This window comes from Netta rufina (assembly GCF_964035555.1).
Source record: "Netta rufina genome assembly, chromosome: 7".
In the NCBI taxonomy this organism is placed as follows: Eukaryota; Metazoa; Chordata; class Aves; order Anseriformes; family Anatidae; genus Netta; species Netta rufina.
In genome coordinates, this window is record NC_140130.1 from 20,214,653 (window position 1) to 20,237,954 (window position 23,302).

Here is a 23,302-nt window from a genome sequence, read left to right on the forward strand (position 1 = left end):
TCAGTTGTTAAAAAAACAAACAAACAACAAAAAAACACAACAAACTCAAACAAAAACAAAACACAAACTGCACCAGGAACAGCCTAGGAAACTCTACTCTTCTTTTCCATCATTTCTCTAGTTAAAATTTCTCTTTCCTTACCTGTGGTGGGATGGCAGAAGCAAGTCTACTTTCCAGTCACCTGTTTAAATTTTCCCTTTATAAAGTGTAAATCACCCAGTATGCAGCTTTCAGAGCTCTAAGCCATGTCCAGCTGCTAAGAAAGAAACAGTCTTTTAGTGGTTCAATAAATAATTTTGAAATTAGGGAAATAATTGCTTTATGGGCACTCTGTGTGCAAGGTTCTCTGGATGTCTTTCTTTCCAAGTAGTTTAGCCAGCTAAAATACATCATCCAAATAACACCTCTGAATAATATATATATATATATATATATATATGTATATTTGAGGTTGTTTTCACACAAATTCTGGAGGAAATGCCTTGAGCTCAATTCACGTCATATTTTGAAGCATGTGATGTTAACATGTAGAATGCCACATAGCACTGACTTCCTCTAGCTCCTGTTAATAATGCAAAGATGTCTGGATAGGTGCTCTCATCAGTACTACTGACTGTTAAACTTCTCACTTATGGAAAATGGCCTGGTAAGGTGCTTATTCCTGCAGGCACTGCTGGAGCAGAGCTCCTCAGGAAGTCAATATTTTCCTAAGTGCATGCCAAAGGCTGCAGCCTGCACACAGCTTCTGGGGTGCTGCAACAGAGCCCATAGCAGATCTCTTGGACCGTCTCACATAAAGAAAATTTTCTCTTCCTAGCAAATTAAACTTCATAAACAGTTAAATTCCAGTGAGGCAAATGAGTAATGAAGAAAGGAATAGCAAGTACAGTCAGTCTCCTAGACTGTCATAACTTCTTTTGAAGAAAAACCCTGAAGTTGGATTCATTTTTGGAGCAACACCTGTTAGCTAATGCATTAAGTGTAACTGATGAAAGAGGAAACTCGTTATATACATGTATTGCCAAAATACTAACTACTTCACAACTCAAACATTTCAGTGGTCCGGGAAGTACAAATCTAAATTCCAGTACAAGATATATATACTTCATGAAAACTGCATTTGCTTAACCTTTGTGATTTACAGGAAAGGAAATGTTTTACTTCAAAAACATTAATAATATTTATCTCCCAAATTATTTTTAAAAATATTTTTTTCATAAGGGGAATAAAAAGTTCAAAAAGCTGTGTAAAATGACCTTTCTCATCCGTGTTGCTTTAATGTTATAGCCAATAGGGAAAATATGTTGTTTAGAAGTCAATGCTGTACAGGTAAAAATGAGGGTGGGCACCAACTGCTGTGATTGTGTGCTCCCTGACCTCTCCAGCAAAAAAGATGAAGTTAAGGGAGAAAAAAAGAGGACTCTCCTGTTACGGAGTTTTCCAATTCTACAAAGAATGCTGTATTAGAGGTTAGATGTTGCATCAAAAGCTATCTAATTCCATCTTTTTGAATGACTTTTAAGTATTGATTTCTACCTTTGCCTTACTGCCTTTCATTCTTTTGACTTTTTTTACCTGACTTTTTTTACCTGACTTTTTTTTTTTTTTTTTTTTGTCATATATATTATCAAGGCTTAAAAGGTATTTTTAATGTCCACCATTCCCTTTGTTCTCCCTTTCTTAGAGATCACACTGCTGTTCTGTGTACTGGTTTCATACAGTTTTACTCCCACATTCTTCCTCCATAATGCAGACCATCTGAGCAACTTCTATGCAGAATTCAAGGGTAAGGTGCCTGATTTAGTCCAGACACTTCAAAAGTTGATATCAACAAAGCAGAAGTAAGATAAAATTGCTCAGAATTAATAAATAGGAGAGAGGTTTTAGTGTTTGAGAGAACTTTGAGACAGATGTGGTCATTACAATTACTTAGGGCACTACTGGTCAAATGTTGGATTTAGAGGAGAAAGGAGAGGTTAGTAAAACCCCCATCACCACTATGTAGGGTTGTGTTCTTGTCACAAGTAAAGAACTGTGCTGCTGGATAGTTGCCAGCATTGTCAACCTGGCTGCCTGCTGCTCTGCTGCATGGCAGTCTTAACAGTTTTGTCTTCCAGCTGGTAGAAACATCAGGCCTGGTTTGACATGCATGCTTTGGTGTGCCCTGGAGGAACATCTCCCAAGGGTTGCACATCTCTGTGCCCCTTAGGAAAGCTGCTAATATGTCTTTATTTTTAGCATTGGTACTTACAAAATGCTTGCTCTAAGGGATGTACCCAGTCTATGAATAATGAGAGGAACGTGTGCTGTGCACAACTAGAACTAGGAGATTGATAGGAATAATTGCAGCAGTGCTTCATTAACATGAAAATATTTTAATTGTGTCTGGCTGAAATCTAGTTTCCTGAAATTAAAACCATTACTTACATACACACTGCAAATGAAAAAGGACTTCCAGGTGACCTAGACATTCAAAGTGGTTACAGTCTGTGTGCAGGCCTGGTCAGTGGAAATCCAGTACTTGTGCTACTTTATATCTTGATGGGAGTGTGCAACTACTTCTTCCTCTGATTATATTAATAGCTCTTGAGTTTGTACCAGCAAATCTGCTTCTATTGGCAGGAACCTGGAGGGACATTGGGGCCGATCTGATACTGGGAGCAGAAGCTGCTTCTGCAGATAGCTGCTCTTATTGGATATTCCCTTATCTTGGTGCTGTCAGTAAGGCTGATGTCTTGCATTAAGATGTTAGAGAAATGAGCAGTACTGGCATTATTTGGGGAAATTCATAAAATAGAGATTTCCTCAGAGCTGATGAAACAGCATTAGGTAGTCCCTTTCAGTATGTGGACCAATTTGCCTGACAGCACTGGTGAACAGTTTCAGGTGCTAAGCTGCCTACAGCCTGCTCATCTGGATCAGGTGTGGGCTCAGAGCTGGGGCTGGGGCTGCTCTGTGGTCACCTGTGCTGAAAGACACACTTCTCTGAACAGAAGTACTGCCAAGTGCCTCTGTGCTGTTAGTGGAATGGGCTGTACTGTTTCCTCTCTCATTTAGCATTTCCCATGGGGACACCACTCTTTCATCTGCTGGGAAACTAGCCCATGGCAGCTGAAGCTGGAACTGGTGAGAGAAGCCAGTCTTGGCTGTGAGTCCCTGCCTACCTCTCTCAGAGGTTACCCCCAGCAGTGGGGCTGTATTCACCTGGCCTCCCCTCCTTAGGTCTGTCCTGTGCCTTAAGGCCTGAGCACCTCACTGAACCCAGCTGCCAGCCAGGCCTCCTCAGGTTTTCTGTCTAGCAGCTGAAATGGCCCAAGAGAGGCTAACTCACTCCCCAGCGCTGAGGCTCTTCTGCGCTTGCAGGGGGACAGAAGGGAAGACACCTGTGAAGTACTTTGAGAGGAAGATCTATCACCCGGAGGGAGGGATGTCACCCTGCCCTGGCAGCCCTGAGGCAGCGGTCAGCACTGTGACATGTCTCAAGGACACCGCTGCCATGAGCTATGGGCGGAGGGGAAAGGTAGAGCACTGCAGGTGATCCAGTGGTCATCTGGCACCTCTCACCCTTTCTGGGGAACTGTTGTAGTGGTGGAGTCAATGTTATTCCGTAATTTCTTCTGTTCTTTTATGAAGATCAACAAATTTTTGTCCAAAGCAAAACAGCACGTGAGGGTCCTGTTTACTCCAGGGGGAATGAGATGATGACTGTTCCTTTGGTACATAATATTAAATCACTACTTTTCCAGCCCACATGAAGAATCAAAATATCAATTTTGGTTTTGTTTTTAACTTTACTGACAGAGATATTATTGCTAGAGAAAAGCACAAGGACACTTCTCTCTTTTTAACATATAATTTTTCAGATTTCTGTAAACAGTTAAAAAAAACAGTTAAAATCTTACTTAAATCAAATCAAAGAACCAGATGCAGTGAGTCACTAAATAGTGTTTTTTTTTTTTTTTTTTTTTTTTTTATGTCAACTTTCAAATGACTGAAGCTGAATTAACTTATTACTGCCTGGACATGAGTGAATTAAATCTAAATTGTGATAGAGAATTTCAAAAACTGCCTTCATTATCTTTCTTTTGACACATTTTATTTCTTGGTTACTGACATTTTTTTCTTGCATTGACTAAAGACACTCAAAACATGAGCCTACATAACAGTAGGACTAATTGCAGGTGATTTGGAATAGCTTATGATAGATGCAGTGATGGACAGAAAAGCAAAAACATGTTCAGAACCATGACAGTAGGACATTGCGTACTTGGATATTAGACTACCATAGCAGAACTGCAGAGGATACTGATGTGTGATGTACCAATTCTTAAATTTTAGGTAATAGATTTTTTCCCACACCTTACAGTTTTGATTTTCAAGACTGTGATTCAAAGACATTTATGCTAGGGGCTAAAGCAGAAAGAGGAAGCTTGTCATGTTGGGAGCACATGTACAGTGTGATAGAGCACCCTATCCCAGCTTGGAAGGTGAATAGGAGCAACCTATTCAACTTGTAAATTGAATAGGAGCAAACTGCCTATGTGATAAATCACATTTCTGTATTAGCTGCTCTATTGTTCAAGTTGCCCTGACTGACTGTTAACTAACATGTGCCAAAACCTGTCCTTAAAGATAATTGTACCTGGTTGTGTTGGCTTCTGTGGAAATTTGCCTGCAAGCAGAACTGATCTCTGTGTCTTCATGAGAGCCTGTATCAAAGACCAAACACTTCAGGAGATAATGTCCCATGAATTCTGAACAAAAAGTAAGAAATCTGTGACTCAGAGTCTGCTTACTGTTTCATGGACACCAATCAAACAAGAGCTCCTAAAGCGCTGAATTAGTTCCTGGTGTGATCAGAGATTTGTTTGACAGACAAATGCTGACAGTTTCACTTTATTTAAATAAGGAGCTGGAGAAGGTCTCAGCACCCCCTATAAAATGAATTAAAATGAATTAAAACTGCAGCGTTTCTAGCCTCCTGTCTTCAGTGAACAACACAAACTTGGACAAAAAGCAGCCTCCACAAGTTAGTGTCAACTTTCTCTTGTTTGCAGTCATGGTGTCAGCACTATCAGCACCAGACAAATCTCCCAGAGCTCTGCTGTTGGCCAGTGAGCACAAAAACCAGCATGGCAGGACTCTGAATTCATCCTTATCCCTGCTCTAATCTGTATTCTGTCAAAACCGTTATCTGGAAACTGTGAACTTGCCCATCGAACTGAATAAAGGAAACCAGCAAAGGTATGAACTTGAGGCTAAAAATCCAATGTGGTCTTATCTAAATTGCCCATCAGAAAAAAGATTTTCTAACATCAATGTTGTAATTTTCTTGAAATAGAAATTAGCTGCTTGTTCAGGAGTGATCTCTGTGAGAGGGTTACAACAAAACCACAAAAGAATAGCACACCTCTGGAAAGGATGAAGCTCATTTTTTACTTCAACAGTAGCTGCAGTCAATCTTTGCAGCAAACAATCTTCAGAAAATGTCCTACATTGCCTGTCATTGTGAAACTTTTTTTTTTTTTTCCTTTCAAACAGCACAAGCTTCAGAAAATATCTAGGCATAAACAGTTCACATTTGTTTTGAACTTGCTGACTTCAAATGCCTTTCATGTGGCTTTTGCATTTTGAGAGTTTCAGTAAACTTAAATGAAAATTTATGAAATAAAATTGAGGGTAAAATAGGGTAGAATATCTTCACAAAAACTTAGGAAAAGAACTACTGAGTGTAGTCAAAATGGCCTGAAGAGCAGCAGCATGCAGAAATAGAAGAGAGAAGGAAAAGCTAAAGGAATAAGAGACTGGAGGAGGGTTGTGTTGGACTGGGTGATTCTTCCAAGAATCAGCTCTATCTGCCATATCCTTGGCAGATGGAAGTCCAGTCCAGTATCAAAGTCCACCAGAGCAGAAGTCCAGATCCTTCTGGACATCTAGACCTCATCCTCTTCACCTGTAGGTTTTCTTGTCCTCTAAATCTTCTTCCTACAACATCAGTTCCTCACTCCTTGTTTTGTCCTCACAGGATAAAACCTCTCTATGACTACTTTTACATATTTTAGGATGGCCTTTCATGTCCGCTGATTTTCACTCTTTCTTAAAAGGTTTTCTAGATCTCTCTTAATTCCCTGTGCTCATGTTTGGTTTTCCCTGTCTGGAGAAAGGCCTCCATCTCTCCTGGCCAACATCTTGCCTGAGCTCCACCTACTCCAGGTTTCCACAGCATGCTATGCTCTGGGATATCTGGAGCCTGTGCTAAAACTCGTGGTATTTTGCCGTGACTCTGATTTGTCAAAGACAGGAGAACAATATCTATAAATGGAGATATATTTGACTGATGGATATTGCTGAAAAGATCAGATGAGCTTGTGCCAACACAGAGTCTTCTTCAGGCCCCACTTTGTAGTTACTGCTTCATACAGCAACATTTATCTTCCATGCTGTGGTGGATCTGCAGTAGCCATGGTTGTCTAAGGACATAATTGTCCTTATGAGTCTGGGGAGGACTTGTGCTTAAATGCTTGTCTAATTCTTCCATTACTTGGTCCAATAAATGACATTCCTTTTGTCCTGCCTGAGAAGTTAGAGCTTTTGTGCCCTGTTGTGACATTGCTTTGGATGTGGTAGAATAACTTTCTGATTTAGTGGAGCTTTTGTAATCCCAGGAGAAGTTTAAATATGTTATTCTCTAGAGACAAATATTTGCTATGTGGAATGAGATTCATGAGCTTGTAAAGAAAAAGCTAAGAAAGTAATTTTCATCTGTTTTTAACTAAAAGATTCCAAACTCTCCAGGGTTACATAACAGTAACCCTGTTGATCACCTCTTGATCAAGAGGTGAATTTTTACTCTGTGTAAACCTGAACATTGCACCTTAACGTTGCAAACAGATATACTGCAGTAGATATCAGGTGGTCCTGCCTTAATCACATCCTATTTTATCTCCCTTTTTAGAGAATTGCATTAATTGATAAATAAAATTATGATGTAAAGCTCTACATCAGTAAAGCGACAGCAGCTTAGTTTGTCTGTCTTCACAAGAATGTAAGTACAATGCATTTTTTGGCTTGACTTCCCTTACAGACTAATGTATGCTGAGGTGTGCACCTTGGTAAACATTCTTCTGTTAGAAAAAGTGCAAATAATAGAGAAGAAAAATCTATCTCTGAGTCAAAAAATAGCTAAAAAGTTTGGTGTGGTATAGCATCATTTGTCATCTTTGGCACTATTTGGATGGATTTTCACCATGTTAATTAAAACTTCTAGAAAAAAACACATGAGGCTATCTGAAAAATCTGGGAGAGTCACAGCTCTCAGCTAAAATTTCTCTTCCACAGACTTTGGTGTCCTGATTTCTGTTAATGAGTGGAAGAAAGAATTCTTAGAAAACGTTCATGTGTAAAAAAGAGCTGAAGCAGATCTGAGGCAGTTTATGGGTAATATTTTTTGCAGTTTTCTTTTAATTCAGATTTTATGGAAATCCCTTTTGCCTTTCAGGATATTTCAGTAAAAAAAATGGTAAATACATGTAAATTAAAGTGTACATGGGCGTGTATCTGGGGACAAATAGGACTTTTAAACTCCAGACTCTATTATGGTAGCCAAACCTTTGGGCTATCTGATCTGATAAAATTATGTTACCATAATTTTACAGCTGTTTATAGGGACCTAGACAACAAACAAACATCCACAGATCCAGATGAAGTCAAGTGTACATGATCCATGTGGTAGAAATTTGTACGGAGTACACCATCATTATATGCCAGCTCATTGGCAGTAATGGCCTGGAAAGACCATGAGGAACCCACAGTGGATGAATTGGTTAAACAACTCCAGCAGTATGAAGAAAGTCTCTCCTCTTCCTTACAGGCATGCATCTTGACTGTGGAGAAACGTTCTGAAGAGGTCCACAAACTTAAAGATAATTTATCTTCCTCCCCACCTGTACAAACCAGTGTCTCAGCTATCAGGGGTAAGTGTCCTTCTGTGCAAGGAAGATGATATAGTGGGTACACACCCTGTGGTTTTACCTATGTGATTATGGACAGGATGGGAGAAAACGGGATGGAAAATCTACCTCGACACTAGAGGCATGGGTACATGAGTTGCAATGAAAAAACAATTGGGAAAAAGGGGTTCTCTGAGAAACTTGCTGCTCCAGCTTCCAGTGGGTGGTCCTCTGTCCCTGGGTCTGTCCCCGGGTCTGTCTCCCCCTGGCTGTGTCTCGAACATGGATATCAGAACACATGGTTACATCAGCTTGTTTGTATTTGTGACAGCAAATGCCCGGGGTTCCCATCCTCGGTATCTGATTGCATCAATTCCCACCCTTCTCCAGGCAGCCTGGTTTTGCCATGCTGGACAGTCCTTGCTAACTGGAGTGGTTTATTTCTCATGTTTGTGTGATATTAGACATGGAAATTCAACTGCATCCTTATGAGTAATTAGTTTTCCTTTGTCATGAAACCTAAATTACTATCAGGTGGAAAGTCCTCTGTGAAAGTACCTGTAGGATTCCTGGGGTAACTGTCCTAAGCAGCGGTTCCAGTGGTAGCAGCACACAGCAGTGGTAAATTGCTGAACGTTTTAATGAGGGAGTTAATAGGTGTTCCAGGTTTATGCATTTCACTACAACATAATACACCCACACACTTTTATAGGAAAGAACATCCTGAGAAGGAAGCTTTCTCTGATGGAATGTGAATAAAGATAGACATACTATTCAGTAATGTGTCTCAAAGGCATCCCAACAATTTCTAAATATCCAGCACTATGTGGTAATACCAAAGCTTAGAAGAAATGGTATAAGGATTGGCAAATCTCCAAAAGTGCTTGTTACTGGAAAATCATCATTGAACAGCAACATTATTTCCAAGGGATCTGTAAAGACGAGCTGGGTCTGATAGAAATCAGTGCTTTTTATGAATGACAATGAAAGGAAATGACAAAATAGATATCACTTATTCTTCTTAGATGAAGCTTTTCTAGCATCTCTCTCTAGAAACAAGAACGTTCTTCATTACTTGATGTCCTCAAGTTCTTCTGGAGAAGTATTAGCCAAACACAAGCTAGTAGGTTCATTTGAAGGATGCTGCTGTGGCCTGTTCTAAACAGAATCGAAGAAATCTGAAGTTGAGAAATGACTGCTCAGTCATTCCCCATGTGAATCCTTTTGGCCTTGGTTCTCTTTGAACCTGATGCAAATGAATGGCTGGGTGTATTTAAGCAAAAGCTGTTGGCAGCTGTGTCCCAGGTAATTGCGGTGTCACTGTGGGGCAGCAGGTGATGCCATCACAGAGCTACACAGGAGGAGGCAGAAGTCCACAAAAGATAAACTTCTGTGTTATTTATATAGAATAAAATAATTAGAAAATATCCCACTCACCAAACAGTGGGTGGCAGTAAGAATGGGAAATGGGATTTTCAGCTCAGTTTGAGAAGGAGACAATAGCTCAAGTTAGGTCTAGACTAACAAGGTTGGACACTGTTGAATATTAGTGGCCAGTTCCAAAGAGCCAAAACCAGTTTAAGACATTCATAGAACTTGTCTTCTACAACTATGAGAGGGAGAGAAAGCAACATAAGAAACATGAGAGCTGGGAATAAGCAACTAGGCAAATAAAGTAAATTGGTTTATTGGAACAAGAGTATACGGTGTAATTAAGCAGTTACTGCCATTTCTATCATTTTGCTGTTTCTAGCTTGTAGAACTTGTAAAGGGCCTTGACCTTCCTTTCCAGGCTGCATTTGAAGTGGCTACTTGTATGCGGGGAGGCAGTCTGAATTCGCAGGCAGATGTAAAGAAGCTCTTCTAAGTCCTTTAATCCTACGAGTCTATAATTATTCAGCATCCATCTGTCCTGAATTCTTCACAGTTTCTGAGCAGCAACACTTTCAATGTCTCTTCTCTATGTAATTCATCTCTCTGTTCTCCCAAGGCTTTTAGATCTCTCATATAAAACAGCAACTGGTTTTAACTGCCATGGTATACAGCCAGGATTTGTATAATTCATTTTGGCTAGAAAACAAAGCCTTAACTGAATTAACAAGTACCATAAGCACTAGGTGGTAAGGTTCTTTTGAGAGGCATCATTTTATATTAAGAACTCTCTGATTTGTGGTTTGAATGAAAGATGTCTTTGGAAGTGCCTGAAATAGCAGTTACCTGGTAGATAACTGTGCTGTTGGAGGTTTGTAGCCCTATAGCTTCTCAGAATCAGGAAGACAGTAGGCGTCTGTTCCCTTCCATGGTCAAGGTATAACCAGGTAGAATGCTCATAGGGACTTAATTGTATGATAAATCCAAAGAGTTTTGCAAAGTGTTACTTAATAGAGGTTATTTCTCATGTAAATCAGTTTGTTCTCTGTACCAATGACTGTATTATAAACCATTTATATAAAGTCTTTTCTATTGAAAAAAGTCTGCAATTAACATAAATTTCTTTGCAAATGAATTCATTCCAAGAGCTTTTGTGGCTCTTAATTATGAATAGCTTTACATTTCTTAGGGAAAGGAAGGAGTTATAACTTTCTTCTTTTTTTTTTTTTTTTTTTTTTTTTTTTTTTTTTTTTTTTTTCTCCTGTTATAGCTTATTTCTGTTACGCCTAAACCAGTTTTGAATATCACCCTGTTTTTCCATTCTTTGCCTTGATTCAGCCAGATAATGGCCCTAAGGTTGCAAGAATAATACAAGAATAATATAGTTATGAATGGGATGATAATGTGGCAGCCCAACTGGGGAAAACACCTCAATGATTAGCGTAGGATCAGCTAAGATAAGTTTTGAGTATATTGATTCTGGAATAAACAAGTAAATGTATTATTCTAAATAGAACAAAATGTTTTGCTTGAAGCCAAGCAGAATATCTTGATTTGGGAGCATCTGTAATAAAGCTAAAGAAACAGAAGTCTAGAATTGCAAAATAGGGAACAAGCGGTGATTTCCTACCTCGGATCACCTTTGTTAACACTTGACACTTGTGAGTGAGATGGCTGCCATCAGTCTCTCCCTCACCTTCTCCTTTCAAAGGAAATACATTAAAATCAAACATATGGGACGTGTTTAAATGTCTCAAATGCTCTCTCCCTCCCTCGCCAACCACAATTTTAAGTGAATAAATGTGCAAAAAAAAAGTGAGTAAATTGGCAAACAATGCATTTGTAACTGGAACTTAATTACCTTTTAAACATAATGGTTGATGGTGAACGGTGTGAAATATCCAAGACAGAGGGCAACATGCAGGTATCAAGAACATGCAGGTATCAAGAACACTCTTGTAAATGCTCTGCTTTTTGAAGGGCTCCTGTTTAACTTCATGTGGGGTGAGATGTGGGGAGAGGATTGGGAGGGACCGTGGGTGGAACAAAGGGTCACGGGGATCCAGGGCGGTCGCGTGTATGGGTATAAGAAGCTATGCTATGCAGCAATAAATTGGCACTTGAGCTAGACACAGTGTGTCCATCTCTGGTGTCCATGCTCGGGGAGCAGATGTCCAGGCAGCCAATCGATGTCTCTTGGGCTGGGGTAGCATGGAGAGTGGCAACATTTGGTGACCCCAACGTGATAGGTGGGTGGCCGCCCAGGAGGTAAGGAAGTAGAAAGCCGATAGCCATGGCATCCATGGATCAGGTGGTGAGTATACTGAAGGGGTTAGGGAATCAGTGTGGAATAGCACAAAAGGGGAAGGACATTCGTCCATTGCTCCAATGGATGCAATGGCGGGGATTTGCTGATTCACCGTCCAATTGGCTGGAACGGTGAACACTAGAAAAGGTGGAGGAGGAACTTTGGGCAGTGGCTTGTAATGGGAATAAGGAGGCTCTGGGGTTGATTCCTGCTTTTATGAAGATCCTCGAGACCTTTAAGCAGGTGAGGGAGCAGCACGCCATATGGCAGTTGGCGGCGGGAATGTTGCAAGGTCAGAGGAATGTAGGCAGGGCCAGGAGGTGAAGGTGGAGTCATCGAGTGCCCTGTCAGAAAACGTGGTGGCAGCAGTCGACAAAATGGCAGTGGCTGACAAAATGGCTGCGGCTGAAGAGGGGGGAAGGGACGCAAACTAGTGATAGGGAGAAGGGAGCAGGGAAGGACTTGGGAAAAGACTCTGTAGAGGACTGTGGGGCGCCTTGGTGCGCCCCTGTCTTTAAGGTTTCCCTACCTGAGAGTAAAACCAAGGAGGAAGGTCAGGGCGGGTGGTGGACAATGGTGGGGAACACGATGATCAAATTCCTGGTGCGCGAGGTGCCTTCTGGTGGGAGTTCTGCTTCTACTCCAATGTTTTCCTTGCCTCCGTTGCGCCCCTCCGGCCTTTCCGCGTCTATGTCAGGGACGAGTATGTTGTTGCCGTTGCCTCCACCATGTATGGAGCTGACAGCGCCTCTGGAAGAGGGAGTGGAGGATCAGGGATGGGATCAAAGGCAAGAGTGTCCTCGAGGAGGACAGGGGGAGTCGCCTTTATTGGGGCAGGCAGTCTTGGTGTGAAAACAGCAAGAGGGAGTGGAGAAACGGTTGAAGGATTTGCAGGAGCGCATGGAGCGGTTGTTGAAAGGGTTTACAAAAATGCAGATGCAGATGGGTAATGTGGCAGCAGCTGCTGAGGCACAGTCAAAGGAGTGGGAGAAGGCGAGTCAGCGTGGGGGCTGGAATGCAGTGGCACGGGAGTGTGTTTTGAAAGGACTTCAATTACAACCTGAAGGGGTCCCTTCAATGGGACTGAGCACGTATCCAGTTATTACGCAAGGACAAGGGAGAGGTTGGGAGCCTATAGCCTGTAAGTTGTTGATGCAGTTGAAAAAGGCTATTTCAGAGGGTGGGATTTGAGAAGGAGCAACACAGTTGCTGGTGGACACTATTGCTGCCTCTGGGCCACTCATATTTGATTGGCGACAGGTAGCCCAGCTATGTTTAATGCCAGTGCAGACTACTTTTTGGGAACAGAATATAAAGGTACTGGCGGAGCAGGCTCTTGGCGGCATGTAACACGCAGGGGCATCCTGCCATGGGTGCCAATTCGGACCTGCTGCAGGGAGACACAGACCTGACGGCGCCACGATGATTGTTACCTGCACATCAAAAATTGTTGCAGTCTTTCATTTCATGTATGCAGGCGGGTGGGCTTGCAAGGCTGGAATTGGGGAAGGGAATTCAGGCACATATCTTACTACAGCATGAGGGGGCGGTCATAATATTGCACCAAGGGGACAGTAGACGCCCACTGCTTTTTGGATATTGTGTGGCCCCGAAGGTTGCATTGCTGCAGTGGGAGGACCTGTTAGCTCTAGCCATACAGTGGGCCCAAACGAGAACAGTCAGATGCTCCGGTGTAGAGCCTGTGTCAATTTCGTGTGAGTTATCTGCAACCTCATTGGACTTGTTGCAGAGGAACAGTATGTCAATCCAGGCCACGCTGGCCAGGTATCCTGGTCAGATGGAAGTGTCGCGGACTTCCCCTTGGTCAGTAATTGTATAATTTGTCACCATACTGCCAGTGGTCCTGCTTGTCCAGCAATCGCTGAAGGCCCGCACAATGTTCACAGATGCCGCAGGGTCGATGCACAAGTTTGTGGTGGTATGGTGGGACAGGAGCATGTGGGAAAAGGAGGTCAGGCAAGAACTGGGGGTGTCACTTCAACAACTGAAACTGAGAGCCATGTCGCTTGCCTTAACACGCTTCCCAAATGAGCCTTTGAATATTATCACTTACAGTCTGTATTGTTTTCGAGTGGCACAGTTGTGTCGCTCCTGTACAACTCCCCGCACTGTTGCTGCTACAATGGTATACAATGCCCTCTTCAAGAGACGTTGGCCCATATTTATCCAGCATGTAAATAGTCATACTGAGATCCCTGGATTTATCACGGAGGGAAACCGGGTAGCAGACACTGCCTGCTGTGTACTTGACCTTTGAGAGGCGGCAGCTCAATCCCACCATCAGTTTCATCAGTCTGCCCCCGCTCTGCACCAGCAATTTTATCTACCATTATCTGAAGCGAGAAACATAGTGGCAGCTTGTTGTGCTTGCAACACTGCAGCACCCTTGCCTGCGGGAGTTAATCCTCGGGGTCTCCGCCCCAATGAGTTATGGCAGATGGATGTCACAGAGTTTGCACCATTCGGGCAACTCAAATATTTGCACATAGCAGTTGATACATGCAGCAGTCTCATGTGGGCTACTGCCAGTATGGGCCAGAAAGTGAAACAATGTATTGCCGTGCTTCACATGGCTATTGCGTCCTAGGCGCGCCTACCACCCTGAAAACCAATAATGGTCCAGCTTATATCAGTCATACTTTTACCCGATGGTGTGCTGTGTGGGGTATTAAGCTTGTTAAGGGCATTCCTGGCAATAGCAAAGGCCAGGTGATTGTGGAACAAGCGCACCGGACCCTCAAGGAGTGTCTTCGAGTGCTTAAGGAGGGGGGAGGACTGGATACTTTGGAGCTATGCCCACATGCTTTGCTTCTGTGAGCTCTCTTTTCATTAAACCATCCAGAAGGATGGGCTAATGACCACCTTCGGGACTCTGCAACACCCATTGGTATAGTCCAGACATCGACAGCAGCAGGCCTATGGTCGAAAGATCTGGTACCTTTATTGGTCTTGGGCTGGGGCTATGCTTGTGTGCAGCTCCCTTCTGGAGTGACCTGGCTGCCAGCCTGACATGTATGCCCCATGCCAGGGGGTGAATTCCCCTTGTGAGCTGAGGCCGTTTCAGCTGAGGCGGACGATAGAGGAAGTAGGATAATGTTACTGATAACTGACTTACAACAGCTATATACTTGCTATTTGCAGTGCCTATGGATTCTGTTGTTGCTGCTACCATGCTGCTGCGCCAGCAATTTCTGGCAACAACTCATGAAACTGACTAGCCACACAGACGCAATGCTCTGCTTGGCTCTTACGGCAGCGGGCGACCCTTTTTCGCTTTGTTTGTTCGGCATTCTGTGGTCGTATAAGCCTAGGAATGTGAGTGACAATGGCACTGTTGCCAACATTTCAGTGGTCACGATTGAGGGTGGGTTGAACGCACCTGATTTCATGACAGTCTCAAATCCCATTGACACTATAAGTTCAAATTACACTGTCCATAGGACATGCAACAGCTTTGGGAGGGGTGACAACAGCAAGTGCAACAATATACTCAGGGTGTTAAAGAAGTCATGGGTGGGCTGGAAGAGGAGCTGGGCGTCCAGCCTCGGGTCTGCAGGAACAATTATGTCCAAGAGCATCCTAGTGCTTGAGGAGCTCTCTCCCTGGCTGACCCTGAGTATGATACTGCATAATGACACGTGCAGGAGTGGGTTAATCTTTTTCAATACAACAGAGTCGCAGAAACACATCCTCCCTCCATGCAGGTGGACAAATGCCAATATGACGAACTCATTCCCTCCGATGGCACTTTGGCAGACAAATGACCCAGTCTGGCACAGTAAGCGATGGGTGACCATCGTAGTTGTACATAGCCTCCCGATACCCCTGCGTTTGCCGTGGAGAATCTTCTTGCTTTGTGGGGGTGGTCAGGCTTACCTGACTATTCCCCCTTATGCTTATGGCGGACCTTGCGTGCTTGGTACTTTGGCAGTTAGTCTGCTTGCACCTGATGACATCTGGAACGCCACAGGAGAGGCGGGGAGCCGTCACAGGTGCTTGTTGAAAGACCCCACTCTAGATCCGGACTGCGATGACGGATGGTATTTGACTACCTGAGCACAAATAATTGTTGAGACACTTTTTATATTCCCGTAGTTCGTTCAAAATACTAAGACGATTGAGCGGTTAGCTTGTTGGGCTCTGAAGAATGCTAACCGCATGGCAAAGGCTTTGACAAATCTCATCGACGGCATGGAAGCTCTTAAAGAAGGATTGTCCTCAACAAGGCTGGCTGTGGACTACTTGCTTGCTCGAACCGTCATCGGTTGCTCTGAGTTGGAGGACGCTGGCGTCAAAGGTTTTTGCTGTATTGCTTGGACAAAGAACATGACAACGGCAATCAAGCGAGCCAAGGGTGCAGTCGAGGAGTTGTTGAAGAGCTCGTATGGAGATTACATTAACTGAGACAGGTGGGGAAAGGGCTGGCTAGATTGGCTGCATTCTCCAGGTTCGTGGATAACCTCCCTTGTATCATCAATTTTGTCGGTGGTGATTTTATTGGGTGTCAGTGTGCTCTTCTTGCCCCTGCTCTTTTGACTATTGTGACAGCTGCTTGAAAAGCTAGTCCTGCAAACGGTGAATATTAACCTGCTTCTTAATAATGGATGGCAGTGCCTGCCACAAGAAGAAAAGTATGATCGCCTTTATCTAACGCTGTACTATGCTAATATCTTTTGTAATGGGAAAAGGTGTGACATAAAGGGGCATGATATATAGCATAAGGAGGGGGGGAGATGTGGGGGGAGATATGGGAGGAGGATTGGGAGGGACCGTGGGTGGAACAAAGGGTCATGGGGATCCAGGGCGGTCGTGTGTACGGGTATAAGAAGCTATGCTACGCAGCAATAAATTGGCACTTGAGCTAGACACAGTGTGTCCATCTCTGGTGTCCCTGCTCGGGGAGCAGACATCCAGGCAGCCAAACGATGTTGTCTCTTGGGCTGGGGTAGCATGGAGAGTGGCAACACTTCACACTTTTAGTATGGAAATGTCAGGGCTAGAGATACTGCCCCTTTCTTCTCACTCACTAGGTAACTCATCTTTTCCCATTTAAATCTCCATCATCATTCATCTGCCAGGTATGAACCTGCAGGCAAATGCCCCAACATTCTACAATGCTGTTAAAGTAGGACCTTTTGTGTCATTAAATATATTTCAAAATCAGGGGGAAAGGGTGTCTAAAGATCATTAGGAATAGGAATGTTAAAGGAATAGGAACATTAAAGTTAGAAAAACAATGCCAGCTATGCTTATGGCTGTGCTGCTTTATTTAGGTTCGGCCTAGGTACATTCTCTGAGATACTTACAGACTGTAGGCATCACCTGATGCAGGTTAAACTCAAAACACAGCTGTATTTCTTCAGACTGAAAGCTCTCTGACCTGTACTGTGCCCAGTGCAAGGGAAAAATTTGCAATAAATTTACAGGTGCTTCTTGGTTCCATCAGTGTTGTCTTTTTCAGAAGATTATGGTGGTCCCTCTTCTGGCTCCATCAGGCAGCAGTGAGGGCTGGTGAACAAAGGAAGTCCCAGGGCTGGTGGGGCAGATCCCATCCCACAGTAAGGCCTAGGAGGAGGCTTGAGAAGGTTTGGTCAGGGCCATATTAGAGCCCCCAGGGCCTTGGACAGACTCCTCATTTAAGCAAGGGTGAAGAAGAAACAATCCAAAACTATTTTACCAGATAAATGAGAAAAGAACCAGGCTTTAGTATTCCAGAAAATGGTGAAATACGCAGGTGGAAATGGTTCACATTTCCTTATTTCATCTGATCCTGACTTCCTTTGAGAAGTCTCTGTCTGGAAACACTTTAACTGAGTCTGTATGTATCTCTTCCTGAAAGAAAAAAAGAGCTGAGATTATTATTCTCCCCCCCCCCCCCCCCCCCCCCCCCCTTTCTCTCTCTCTCTCTCTTTCTTTCTTTCTAACAATGTTCTAGGAAATATCCCACTTTCATTTAGTGCTTCTCTCTTTGGCTTCAGACACCACTCTGAGATTTTGATATTAGGATTGCTTGTCTTTTTTATTTGTTTATCTGAAAGAATGTAACGGATTGTAATGCTTTACAAAATGGTATCTATTCTTGAAAGGGCTGAGGTGGGTCAATAATGCTTGCAGAGATCACCAAATTATAAGAGGACTGCATTGAAACATCCTATAAAGAAACTGCAAGAACATAATCAAACCTTTTTTTTTTTTTAATATATATACATATATATATATATATATACACACAAAGATGTGGAGAAGGAAAAAGAAGTCCTAAAGGAAGTTTGATTTTGAAAGTTCCACCTGGAATAGGGCGAACTACTTTTTCCAGGGAAAATGTCTTTCCAAATTATAAAATCATTCATCTATTCATTATTTACTACCATTACATATCAGTAATTAGTAATTGTCTTTGACAAGTGGCTTTTATTACCTAGTGAAGCAAATTAAGAAAAACAAACAAACAAACAAACAGATTTGCAGTTATTGTAAGTTAATTCAAGAACTTCTCACCTCTGGGAACCAGCCTTCAGATTTTGATTGAATTAGATGCTGAAAGAATGCTTCAGTCTCTACACTGCTGCTTCTCACAATGTCAGTTGTGACCAGATATCTGCTTCCAGAGGTAATGAGATTGTGAGAAGGGAGTTGAGATAACATCTAGATACACTGAAAGAGAGGAAGGCAAACTTCTAGCAAGCCAGTCCAGACAACTCTAGAGATGCCTCAAACTGCTGAAACTATCTGAACATGAAAATTAATCAGTTTAACTTTTTTTCTTTATAAGTTCTTTCTCTATAGATTTGCCTGAAAACTTATTTTGCCTTTTGAATTAAAAATGTTTTTAAAAATATCTTCATCAGAAGGAATAATTGTGTAAGTTAATAAAGCATAAGAAAAGTCGGTGCCTGATTGAGAAGTAACAAAATCCTAGTTGTTTTCTTCAGCAACGTAAACTGTAGTAAAAATATCCAGCATTTGCAAGGCAGTGTATATAGATCTGTGCATATCTTTTGATGTCTAAAAAACGTTTTATTGATGGTACAGCAAGGGCACCTAGTCAGGGACTACTTGTGAAATACACATTGTATTTCTGCCAATTCCAGCCTAAAGAAACGGAAGCTGTTCCACTGACTTGGAATTTGGTTGTGGTAAAAAATGCAGGTGGCAGTGGAAAAATAACATAATTTGCTTATAAAATTGTATTTATAGAGTATAGAAATGAGCAAGCACACCTTGTTCCATACAGGATGGAAGTAGAGCATGCTATGACGGAACCTGCAACATCAAGCACACTGTGTTCCTGTCTCAATCTCTGCTCCAATATTGGCAATTGATGTCAACAGAAATTTTCTACTTGAAGTCACCAATTTGTTGAAAAGTAAATATTTAACCCAAATGTGTTGCTGTTTAAGAATTTGTTTGGCAAAGAAAAATGGAGGGGATGGAAGTGGAAGTCTCTTGGTAGATATAATTTTCTCAATGGAAAAAAACCTTCAAATAATGTATTCAATAAAATGCTGGATCAAAACAGGAGTAAGACTTCCCCTACCCCAATAAACAGCATGTTTGCCTTAAAATGCAGGTTTGAGAGTAAGATGGGGCTTTTTGTTGCACATTTTACAGTGGAAGTTTATATAAAAGTTGAAAAAGGCTCTTTCACCCTATAAACCCCTGATTTTCCCCCAAAATTTCTGGAGGCAAATAAAGCATTCCAGAATGCAGAGAACGAGATAGGCTCTGATAATCCATAGGTACTGCCACAGAATTAGTACATAATAAGATAATTTGATTAAAGGTTTTCCTACAGGTGTAATTTGATGTCCAGAATTTGTTCAGGTGTTGGTGGTGATGTCTGATCTGAGAGAGTGATGACAGCTGAAGCCATAAACTACATGTAGGTAGGAGAAACTAGATAAGTCTTCAGGGGGGTGGAGAGAAGGGGCGTTTGGTGTGGAAGCATGTTAGTAGTGTCTTCCCTGCTTGATAGGGAGTGGAAGGAAAAGACTTCAAGGAGTAGCTGCGCTACTGAAGACAAGTTTGGGGCTCTGTTTGCTGAAGGTGTTGAATAAATCAGTATGATCTCCAGTCCCACGGGAGGTAAGAATTAGGTGCTTGTCATCACATATGTTATTGCTGTTGTGATGAACATTTTCTTCTTCACATCTCTTATTTGATCTTCTTTTTCTCAAGAGGTTAATGTTTTTCCTCATGACCAGGATCCTCATCTAGAAAATGTTTCTGCTGTTTGTCTGGCAGGTTACTAAAGTGACTTGTGATGTAGGCTTTGTCTTCTGTGGTGCAGAGAGAGATAAAAATATCAAAGATTTTTCAGGTTCTCTGATCTTTATTTAGCCTGCATTCGGTAAACTTTTATTTCCCTTTGAAGAGTATTCTGCTTACATAAGAATTGAAGTGAGCAGTTCTAAAGAACAGTTATTTCTACAAGAGACGTAAGGACCTAATGCCTTTCCTAGCCTGTTGGGCTGCATATTCAGTGCTGTGAAAGTGATTACTTGATCAAGAATTCCATTAAATTTGTGTGCTGATTTCTGGGCTTTCACGAGAGCAATTTGTCAATGCTTCAGCAAGTAGAACTTTAAAAGTGTAGATTAATGTTATAATGTTGTTCCTGTGCGAAAGGATATGAATTTAACTGAATGTTAAGCAGACTTCTTTTTTTTTTTTTTTTTTTTTTCTCTTCCCCCCTCACTTAATTGTAACTGAAAACCTATTATGTGATCATTCCAAATAAAATTCAGGCATGTTGTATTTAATGTGAAAAAATATAATGTTTCTGCAACCTTGCTCTCAAACTGCACAGTTGTTTTGCCCACTCATTAGGTTTAGTATAGATAACTGCAATGTTTTTTTTTTTTTTTTTTTTACCAGAGAATTTAAAGAATTAATTCTGCATTATTCAAAATTCCTAATTCTTGTCTAGAAAGGCAAAAATCAAGTTATTCAGGCTTCAAGTGACTACCAACCAGTATGTTTCAAACTTCTGTCACACTTTTCTCTAGACCACAATGGAGAAGACAGCTATGGAAACTTAGACCTGAATTTAACTCCGGCGACCAGAGCTTTGAGAATGTAGGCTATGTATTACCAAATCTTTATCATTTTGAGATCTGGGAGTCAGAAGGTACTAGGTTCTTTTTCCTATATATTTGTCACTGCATAATTCTTCAACTTAAACAACTAGTTCTATAACCGAGGTAATCACTGTGTATTGTTAACCCTATAAAACAGACCAAGTGCTTCGTTGTTTGTATTTCTTTTGGTGTACTGCTCCGATATTTGCTTAGATATCTGCTGCTAAGGTAAAAGTGTCAAGAAATAACAGAGAACCTTTTCTTTAGCTTGTTGAGTCCATCTTCCTAAGAGCTCAAATACAGAAGCTAAAACTGGAATGTTTCTGTGATTTTTAATAGCTGGGGAGAAATTCACAAGCCAATAATCTTGAAAGGATATTGAATAAAATATGCAGAAATGTTAGCTCAATTCTTTACAAGGCCAGACTGGATTCTCTTTATGCCAGAAGGGAAAAATAAAGTAATGGCTATAAACTGGCACATCCAATTTCAGAAATACTGAAATATACAGCTAACTTAACAACAAGCTATTAATATGCAGGCAGATGCAGTGTTGAGAGTGTAAGTAGAAATCTATAAATGAAATCTTCCCTGATGCTCATTGTGTCCTTACAAAGTACTCTCCATCTGGAAGATTCAGTATTTGTTAAACCCTAGTAAGCCAAACATCCTGTTGTTGTGCTGGAGATAAATGCATCTGTAAAGATCAGGAACTAACACTTCTTTCCCAGCCTGCTTCAGCAACAGCAAATTAAATGTAAATTTCCAGTCTGGGTTGTGTACCTACTGCCTGAAAGTGAAAGAAATCCCAATGCCCCAAAAGGAATAGGGGTAACGTAGTGTAGGAATTTAGGAATTTCTTAAAGCTAAAAGTTAGTTTTGCTATTTCCTGACCACTGTGAGAATTACAGAAAATTGAAAAGTAAAGCTGATCCAGAAAGAAGTAGTGGAAATAGGTTTTGAATTCTGAATTGGGCTACCTTTTTATACTTTTGTGTTTGTGACTAGCACTGAAGAGTGGGGAGGAGATAGTAATCATATTCTCAGGTATAGGGTCCAAAACTAAGATGACAAATTTGAAGGTTTCTGAAGCCTTTGAAAGGTGTTTGATGAAGGACCTACCAGCTTATCAGTGTTGTGCAGCTTAGTTTTGTGACAAATGTGCTGAGGAGCAAAGATGATGTAGTTTTTGACAGAGTGCTATAAACATCAATATGGTGAGAGTCACCATATTTTTGCCACAGACCTGGCTGAACAGGCATAAGAAAACACTGAAAAAGATGAGCTTTTTAATAACAAGGAAGACCTTTGTTCTTGAATGTGGGATGACTTTTGCCTTCCTGTGATACATGCAGGATCGGTCTTAAGAGTTGTTCTTGCCAGTCAGTACCAAATGCAGTGCTGGACAAGCTACGTTTTGTACAGGTAGATGCATCTTTTGGTTAACGAGGTTATGGCACAAAATTGGCTGGCTGGCAGCTAGTGTGCTCTGAAGTATGGGTTACCTGTGGAGAATTGCCTGAGGTGGGAGTGTGGCCTTCCCTTGAGCCTCAGTACTGATGGAGTGAATATGGTTTGGTGTCCCTTCAGTACTGTGGCTTGGGGAACTTAATTTAGTCTCTTTGCTTTGATTGGCAACAAATCTTCCAATAGGTGTTTTGGCAATTGGGAATGGGTGGGAAGGAGGACAGTAGTAGTCCCCTAAGGGCTGCCCTTGGAAAGAAGGGGTGAGCCTTGTGGTTCAGACAACAAGCAATGTATGTGCATTTTTACCATAGAAGTTGCACGCAGTGCTTTGACCTTCCTTGGCTGCTGTTATTGAACTGGTGTCCTCATGAAGCCACTAGAATTGATGTACATGGTGAATTTGACTGGCTTTCAGAGTTAATATGTAAAGGGAAGCTGATAGGGGGAGGGGAGGAGAGAGAAAAAGAGCTCAATCTCCAGAAAATTGATACAAGCAAGAAAAGGAGTCTAAGTGTGCTTACTTTTAAGTGTTAATGCAACATAGATGGCCTGAACTGAGGAAGAAATTTCTTCTTTATTTAAAGATACCAGGCACCTTTGAATAGACAGAGTAGATGTGTTGTGCCAAAGCTGAGAAGACCTTTCCAGATTGATATCTCCTTGCACCTACATCTCACAGAACATGGATTTCAGAACATGGCATCGGGACATCCCAGGTCTGTGAGGAGAGGGCAGTGGCTGGCAAAGCTGCCCCATGTTACACAGATTGACCAAACATAGCTGAGTGCTGGGCCTGCCTACCTCAAAGGTGACCTTCAGGTTTGTTGAAGATGCCTGTGGTAAGTTTAAGCAGACAAATTACTTCATGTGGTTGCTAGTATAATGACAGGCTTAGAACAAGAAAATGCGGGAGTGCACTTGAAATGAATGCTTTGCTCTGGGGAGAAAAGTGCTTTGAACAGTTGTATGAAGTGTAAATGACTTGGGGAATTGGAGGATCCATAGGTGACTTGGAGTGTGGTTTTCTGTTGAGATTTCTGTCAAACCTGTTAATTTTGTAATTCTTTTGATTCTTGCTGAAAGCAGCCTGAGAGGCAAATAACAA